We start from the raw sequence: 8460 nt of genomic DNA, 5'->3' as shown, positions 1-8460 counted from the left end.
CGAGACTACCAGAAATGTGCTTGTTCCCCACTACACTAACCCTAAGAGCCATGTGACCTCCTGCTTTTCTCAAGTTTCACATTATTTCCTTCATTGTTGTGCTTAGTCCTGCCAGACAATCTCTTCTACAGCAGACAATCCTCTTCCCCCTTTCAACTATATCTTCTAATTCTCTTACATTGCAGAGCATTCTTCTCACTTCTTCCTTCTCTGGAAAGGAGGGAATATTTCAGTAGATGTCAGTATCCTACACAAATGATAGAATGATATATCTATATAATATATACACACAGATATGCTTTGAGTCCTTGATGTGGAGTGGTGGCCAGCTATGCATTTTGGCTACTTTTAATAAACTGATGGACCAGGGTATCAACTCCTCCTCTTTATTGCTCATTTCAAAAAGAAAATTTGTGTGTTCTAAAATTACATTGGGATGCATGAATGATTTCATTATCACTTTCATCCTCATATCTGTGCCTGGGAAGATCATGGAACAAATTCTCCTAGAAGCTATGTCAAGGCACATGGAGGCCAGGGAGGTGATTCAAGACAGCTAGCAAGGTTTCACCGAGGATAAGTCGTGCCTGACCAATATAATGGCCTTCTACAACGGAGTAACTACATCAGTGGATCAAGGAAGGGCTATAGACGTTGTCTGTGTGGACTTTGATGTGGTCCCTCACAACATCCTTCTCTCTAAATTGGAAGGATACGGATTTGATGGGTGGACTATTTGTCGGATGAGGATCTGGCTGGATGTTCACATCCCGAGGGTATTGGTCAATGGCTCAAAGTCTGGATGGACACCAGTGAAGATCGGTGTCCCTCAGGGTTCTGTATTGGGACCGGTACTGTTTAACACCTTCATCAATGACACAGACAGTGTCTGTGTCTCTCACAGACACTGAGTGCACCCTCAGCATGTTTGCGGATGACACCAAGCTGAGTGGTGTGGTTAACAAGCCTGAGGGACAGGATGCCATCCAGAGGGACCCGGACAAGCTCAAGAAGTGGGCCCATGTTAGCCTCATGAGGTTCACAAGGGCAAGGGCAAGGTCCTGGACTTGGGTCAGGACGAGCCCCAGTATCAATACAGGTTGGGGGATGAAGGGATTGAGAGCAGTCCAGTGGAGGAGGACTTGGGGCTACTGGTGGATGAAAGATTGGACACAAGCCAGCAATGTGCACTTGCAGCCCTGAAGTCCAATTGTATCTTGGGCTGCATCAAAAGGAGTGTAGCCAGCAGCTCGAGGGAGGTGATTCTGTCGTTCAAATCTGCTCTGGTGAAACCCCACCTGGAGCACAGTATCCATCTCTGGAGCCCTCAGTACAGGAAAGACTTGCTGGAGAGGGTCCAGAGGAGAGACATGAAAATTATCAGAGTGCTGGAACACCTCTCCTGTGAGGACAGGCTGAGAGAGTTGGGGTTGTTCAGCCTGGAGAAGAGAATGCTTTGGGGAGATCTTATTGCAGCCTTTCAGTACTTAAAAGGGGCCTATGAGAAAGATGGGGACAGACTTTTTAGCAGGGCCTGTTGTGATAGGACAAGGGATAATGGTTTTAAACTAAAGGAGGGGAGATTCAGGCTAAACATGTGGAAGAAATTTTTTACAATGGAGGTGGTAAAATACTGGAACAGGTTGCCCAGAGGTGGTAGATGCCCCATCCCTGGAGACGGTCAAGGCCAGGCTGGACAGAGCTCTGAGCAACCTGATATAGTTGAAGATGTCCCTGATTAATGTAGTGGGTTTGGACTAAATGACCTTTGAAGGTCCATTCTAACCCAAACTATTCTATGATTCTATGATTGATCTATGGCCAGATTAGCAGTAGCAGTGGAAATCCTTACATGACTAGAGGTAGCAAGGGCTCCTTCTTCACCTGTTCAATGCCATCACCACTATGTAAAGAGTCTCACAATAAGGACTGAGCCTGTGTATGCACAATACCGTTGTCTGTACTTCTGATGACTCTTCTTTAGGCCACCTGCAAATAACCCAAAGGAACTGATTTCAGGAGAAGATGTATTTGCTCTAAAATGGGCATCCATGGTGTGAAGTTCTGCACCTTCTGCCTTTTCATGGCATGCTTCAGAACGTGCCTCAGACATATATGTGTCTGTATATATATGTACATATCGCGGTATATAAAAACTTCAAAGCTTCACTGCTGCTAGGATTTGTCACAAGCAGCTGTGGGCTGCTGATGTGTAAACTTTTGGCATAGGCAGCAGCATTAGGAGTAGCAAAACAATATCCAAGGAGCTGATTTCTGATATTTGATTCAATATTTAATTCAGGAGCATTCTCTACTTGAACAATGCTGTTCCCAGTAGACTATTACGTCTAGTAAATCAGAGACTTGCATAGCTTAGGGATTATATGAAGAAAGTTATGCCTAGATTAAGGAGTACCTGTGTTTTTTATGGTCCAGGGCAGCAATAAGATGTTAACCTCTAAGTTTTTCTAATTCTTCCTCCTTGGTGACAACTATGAGAGTATGGACTCAGCTAATCCAGCCATTGTTCCTCTGGTCATAACAAAAAATGCTAAGACATTTGTTTGCAGAAAATATGGGCAAAATGTGTTGGTATTAAACTGAGCTTTGCAAAAAAGACACTCCTGGTGCTGTGCCACAACTTGCAGAGTACGGTGGACACCAAAGTTTGTGTTGTGAAAATTCAGGAGAATGAAAATCTGACTATAGCTTCTCACTGGCATATCCCAGACCAAACTCTAAAAACCACGTACCTTACACTGAGGTGCACAACTAGGGTAACTTATACCTAACAGCAACTGGGGCCATTTCCAGCTTGGTGTAACGGTACAGAAACGACAGTATGGCCAGGGCTGCCGTTCGGAGCCACGCGAGGGCTCGGCGGGTCCACAGCAAAGCTCTCCCTATGGACACGGGCGGAATCGGCCGCCCAGACCAGAGCTGGAGTAGGCAGCAGCCGTCTGCCGCGGAGACGGCTGGTGCCGAGCTCGCACTCCCGCCAGGCGAGGCCAGCAGGCCAGCTCCGGCCACCACACGATCCCAGCTTTCGCACCACGGAGGTGACTGGCGGCACCTGCTCCGGCCCAGCCGCTGCTTCTGCTGCTTCCAATTAGGTGCTGCTGCCCCTGGACCACTTCCGATGGCACACCCAGACAGCTTCCGCCCCCTACGCCACTTCCCCGTACTTCCCCCCCACCCCAGGCGTGCGTCACTTCCGCGAGGCAGATCGCCTTCCCACCCTCTACCTCCCAGAGTGTCGGTGTTTCCGGGGTGAAAAACTGCCTGCGGACGCAGACGCTCCGCCCCGACGTAGCGGAAGGGGCGGGGCGGACGAGGTGCTCCTGCTCCCGCGGGTGCTTGGACTAGGTGATCTTTCGAGGTCCCTTCCAATCCCTGACATTCTGCCATTCTGTGAAAGGCGATACGGCCGGGGCAATAGGGGGCGGGATAGTAGGCGGGCGGGCTAATGAGAGGAGGAGGAGTGTGTCCGGGGCGGGGCGATAGGCAGGCTGGCCAATGGGAGAATGGGGGGCGTGCCTGGAGCGAGGCCAGGCCGTGGCATTTGGCGGGGAGTTGGGGGCTTGGGTTTTTCTCGTTCTCGTTGGGCCTGCAGTCGCCTCTGCTGGGCTGAACGCCTTTTCCCTCCCGCTCTCCTTGGGGCCGTAGCCCCTGTCGGGTTCTGCCACATAGTGAGTGAGTGAGTGTGGGCGGGCGGGCAGGCAGGCAGGCAGGCTGGCCGGCCAGCCAGCCATTAAGTAAGTAAGTAAGTAAGTAAGCAAGCAAGCAAGCTAGCTAGCTCTTCCTGGGATTGTGGGAGCGGGGACGGGGGGGACGCTGTGCCAGTGAGTGGCAGTGCTGGAGGTCTTCGGGGCGGGAGGACCGCGGAGAGGGTGTCGGTTTGAACCGCTGCCCACCGCGGGTGGGAAGGGGACGAATGGCCGCGGCCTGTGGAGGAGGAGGCGCTAGCCAGCCGTTCCGATAAACTGCCACAAAAGTTGCAAATAAATTTGCAAATAAGTTTCAACGTCTCTATTAGCAAGCGTGAAAGCGATGGCTTTGCACTCACCCGTTGCTCTCCTGCCAGCAATGTGTGTTTGCTCAAAGATGGTTTTGTTCTTGAGGAGGTGGGAGTGGAGGAAACTCAGTTTCGTTGCGGGAAAGAGTACTGATTGACTCAGCAACTAGTTCATTGCCTGAAATGTAATATTTTTAGGCCCTATGGTATCTGTAGCAGACCACCCTTTGGCATGGCATCACAGATATCTAAAAATATCTTGTGTTTGAATAAATAATGTTAAGTATGTATGATTGGGAGTACCTTTGTAAATGGAATTCTTCTTTATGTTGTATCATACTGAACTATCTTTCATCTTATGGTACCTTAACTAAAGGTTGTCAGTAAGTTTAACTCTATCCTGGCTCATGTTAGCAAGGTGTGAGCTGGAATCCAGTAAATGGTGGGAAGAACACTGTTCTTTGACTGAAGTGTCACATACAGCATTCTGTGGGGAAATCCTACCACAGTGGATATTGTTCTAGTGGATTTAGTGAATTCCTTAACTTTTCTCTCTGCTGTGTCCCAAACTTTGTCTTCTAGGGTTGGTAAAGAAAAATCATGTCTCAGGATCTTGTCAAGTGTGGTGCCTTGATGTCCTACATGTTAGCTGGCTGAATCTCTGCTAGGATTGGTCATGCAACAGCACTCCTGTTTCCTCATAAAGTGAGTTAACTGACTGCTTACTGGAAGAACAAACCCATAGAAATACCAATCCTCCTTGCCTTCAGCTAAGTTGCAGCCTTGCTGGGTGAGGTAAACTTGCTGATTGTTAGCCTTTGGTGCCTTTTAGACCTCAGAGGGTTTGTGGCTGATCAGCAGCTTTGAAAACTAGGCTGTAAAATGCATGTTGATGCAGTGTGTCTCCCTCAAAAGTGCATGTATTTCTGTATTAATTTTACTTATCTACCTTAATCATCCACTACTATATATGTTACAGCAGTCCACTACATTGTAATGGATTGTTTAGAAGGAATCCATCCATTTTTATTAGCTTTCACATCTGTAGTACATTAGTGTGCTTGCTGTTTGCTGCTTGGTTCTAATTTAGAGAGATAAATATATGTAGTTTATGTATCTAGTTTATATATGTATATATAATTTATGTGTACACATGTGTATTGTTTTAATGTTTTTCTCAGTCAAAATTCCAGACTACATGCCTCTTAACATGTTGATTCAGACATCTCTTTGTTTTAATTGCAAGTTACCTGCTGAATTTATAAAACAATGTGCCAGAAAACAAGCTTTGTATCTGGTCTTGAAATTCTGTTTGGTACATCTATGCAACCTGCAGCCTCTGCCTTCTAAGTGATGTTTCCTGGCACAGACTTTTCAGAGGTGATGGGAGTAATTTGCAAGTGAAATTTCAAGCTTCAGTGATGAAGGCCCTGATAATGTGTTTAAAATGTCTGGCTGCATATGCTGAATTACAAGGTTAGATGATGCAGCTGCTTTTAAATGCAGTAGCTGACTTTTTTGGTTGTATGAGTGACTAAGCTTTCAAGGGACAGTGTCACAGGGACGTTAAGAAATGGAAATGTTTGTTTAAAGCAGTGCATGCTGGAAATGTCCAAAGCTTTGCTTGAAGAAACTTCGAAGAATTCATTTGTGCATCCACATGCATAAAACTTTTATCCATGAAGCTTTTAGTGTACAATTCTGCTGATATGTCACTATGTTTTGACACAGTGATAATGAAGCACCTATTCTTTGTATCATCATCTATGCTTGAACACCATTTTATAAACTGAAATCAATGTAAAGCAGGTCAAGGAAGAGCTCATGCTAGCAAGTTTGCAGTGAAAAATTGTGGGTACCTGGATGTAGGAGGAATGAGCTTGTTGCTCTGCTGCATACCCACAAACCAGGTGTATTGCAGCACCTGCTTCATCCTGCCTGACATGCTTGTTCTGAACAATGCTGAGCTTATGGCTCAGAGCAGTCACATGAATGGCTGGGTGTCATGCACATGCATTTCCTTGCAGCCCTGTCTCCATATGGAGATTTCTACATTGCCTGCATGTCTGTTCTGAACAGCCATGCTCAGATCCATCTGCTCTGACCTGTTTCTGCTTGCATCACTGGACCCTGCATATAAGCATGTTCAGGCACTGCCAACATCTGTTTTAGGTTTATCCTTGCCCTCTAATTTTAGCTTTGTGTTTGATACAGTCTTCTAATAGCAAGAGCAATTATGCCCTGGGAAAGCTGGAGGAAAGTGCAGTCAATTGACTGGCACTTGGGTGTAGGTCCTCAGCTGTTGTGTATTGCTACAGCTCCCTTGCAGAGCAACGGCAGTCCACACCAGCTGGGCGTTTGCCCTTTGAAGTGTTTAAATTGGGATCAGATGCCTTTCTGAATGAGATGTTCATCCCTGCAAACACAGAGCTGGTACAAAGTACATTTGTCCCACCTCCTGCCCCAGCACAGTAAGTGCTGGATGACACTTCATGGCTTCTGCTGCACCAGGAGCCAAAACAGATGATCTTTGTGGCTTTTCTTCTCCTACCCTTAAAAGGACTGGAAGGGCAATATCCCTTGCTGTGTGCACTGTTGCTGGATGCCATCTGACACTGTGTGCTCTGGCTCAGCAAGGTTGCTTCTCTTCATGGCTTCCAGCCTGTCCCACAGGTGTAACCCTTCATCATACCCCACCTGTCAATGATACCCAGGCCATCTGGGTCTGAGAAGGACTCACAGATGGCTGTAGACTTTTTTTAATGGGAAGCCAAGAAGTCCTGTGAAGTAAACTGGGATTGAATCTTTTGACTCTGGATTGTAGCAAGTACTTAATGTGTTCATTCCTCCTGCCAATTCTGTTCCCTTAGACAGAAGTTGTGGTTCCCTTTCTACAACTTAGGCTTGGAGGAGTCAGTGGGGCTTGTGAGTTGTCAGCTGGGGTGTAAAGATGCTGCTTGTGCTGCAGGGACAATAACAATGCTGAAAATGAGAGCTAGCAGGAGCTGGTTGTGCACTTTGGAAATGTTGTTCACAGCTCCCCCAGATTTTGACTGAGGGCAGTCCCAAGGAGGTCACCACGCAGGTAAGGCACCCGGCATGCCTGTGGTACAGAAATCCATGAAAGGACAGCATATTTCCAGCATGGTATGGGGACCCCCTTCTTGAAGGAGTGCCGGCATGGACACAGATGCATGTTCCTGTGAACATCTAATCCAACAAAAGCAAGTGGCAAGAACTGCAGAAGTGGTGTTTAAGGCTCAGTGGAACCACATGCTTGCCTTGCTGGTATGTAGAGCAGCACTTAGCTGCTTGTTATTGTGCTGTCTGGCTTCCTTGTTGCTTTGGTTCTTTAGAAATATTTGTGGAAACCCTGCACTTAGCTAATGGCTCTGCTGTGCTGTTATTGTGATTATCACTGAAACAAGGTTTCCTCTGGGCAGTTTTCAGTGTCGATCAGTGTAGGTGCCAAAATGTCTGGCAGTCTTCAGTTACCTTTGCTGGCTTTGTTTTTTTTTGCTGTTGTGGACTTGGTCTCATGGATCAGATCTTGGGTTTCAGTGCTGAGAGGTGGTGCACTTGATGCTTAGCAGTGTTGTTGGACAGGATGGAACTGAAATATGGTCCCCAATGACTGCATCACCGTGGTAGGAGAGCTAGTCTTCAAATACACTTAACACAATATGAGATCTCTGGAATGACAGTGTGTGAGCCTGGATTTTCCGTCATGTCCTTTCCTCTCAGATCACGTGATAACTTGTCAACCATTTGGAAAGTGCTTTGGGTGCTTGTTTGTTTTCTTCCTGTAGGACAGTGGGGTATGAAGAATGGAATGGAGTGTGGAGAGCCAGGAATATGGGTACTTGCTTATTTGCAGTCAGCTGTACTGTCCCCCAATGCATGTGCCAGGACCTTCTGTCCATCTGTGCATCTTGCACCTGCTTGAGGAACCAGCTGGGTCTTCTCATTGAGTAGGAAGTCAGGCCTGCACAGTAGGTGCAAGTTGTAGTTGCATGCCTGGATTATCTCTGTATGTTGCCACAGCTCCTGTCACCTTTACTTGGGGGAGTCTCATTTGAGCTGTGCCCCTAAAGGACAACTAAATTGTGCTATGAAAATGTGGCTACAGAGTGTCCAAGCCTCCAATAACAGAATCACAGAATCGACTGGGTTGGAAAAGACCTCAGAGATCATCGGGTCCAACCCTTGGTCCAACTCTAGTCCGTTTACTAGATCGTGGCACTAAGTGCCATGTCCAATCTCAATTTAAAAACCTCCAGGGACGGTGAGTCCACTACCTCCCTGGGCAGGCCATTCCAATGCCTGACCACTCTTTCTGTAAATAATTTCTTTCTAATATCCAGCCTAAATTTCCCCTGGCAGAGTTTAAGCCCATGCCCCCTTGTCCTATTGCTAACTGCCTGGGAGAAGAGACCAATCCCCAC

General features: G+C 47.0%; 1 protein-coding gene across 36 annotated transcripts in view; it reads left to right on the top strand.

Annotated features, from left to right (window-relative positions):
- Positions 1-3194: 3194 nt before the first annotated feature.
- Positions 3195-8460, top strand: part of C5H11orf24 (chromosome 5 C11orf24 homolog) — a 31907-nt gene continuing 26641 nt past the window's right edge. For 7 of the 36 annotated variants that reach the window (XM_065064982.1, XM_065064978.1, XM_005509055.4 and 4 more), the window contains exons 1-2: positions 3531-3689; positions 4598-4720. The gene's annotated coding sequence lies outside the window, so the exon portion shown is untranslated. Of the gene's footprint in view, positions 3367-3522; positions 3764-4597; positions 4811-8460 lie in introns of those variants that run through there. The other 29 variants (XM_065064988.1, XM_065064976.1, XM_065064984.1 and 26 more) reach the window with 23 other exon arrangements.

The sequence above is a fragment of the Columba livia genome, chromosome 5 (assembly GCF_036013475.1).
Source record: "Columba livia isolate bColLiv1 breed racing homer chromosome 5, bColLiv1.pat.W.v2, whole genome shotgun sequence".
Lineage (NCBI taxonomy): Eukaryota > Metazoa > Chordata > Aves > Columbiformes > Columbidae > Columba > Columba livia.
Note: the sequence above shows the minus strand (reverse complement) of the source record. Positions and strands in the feature narration are given on the sequence as shown.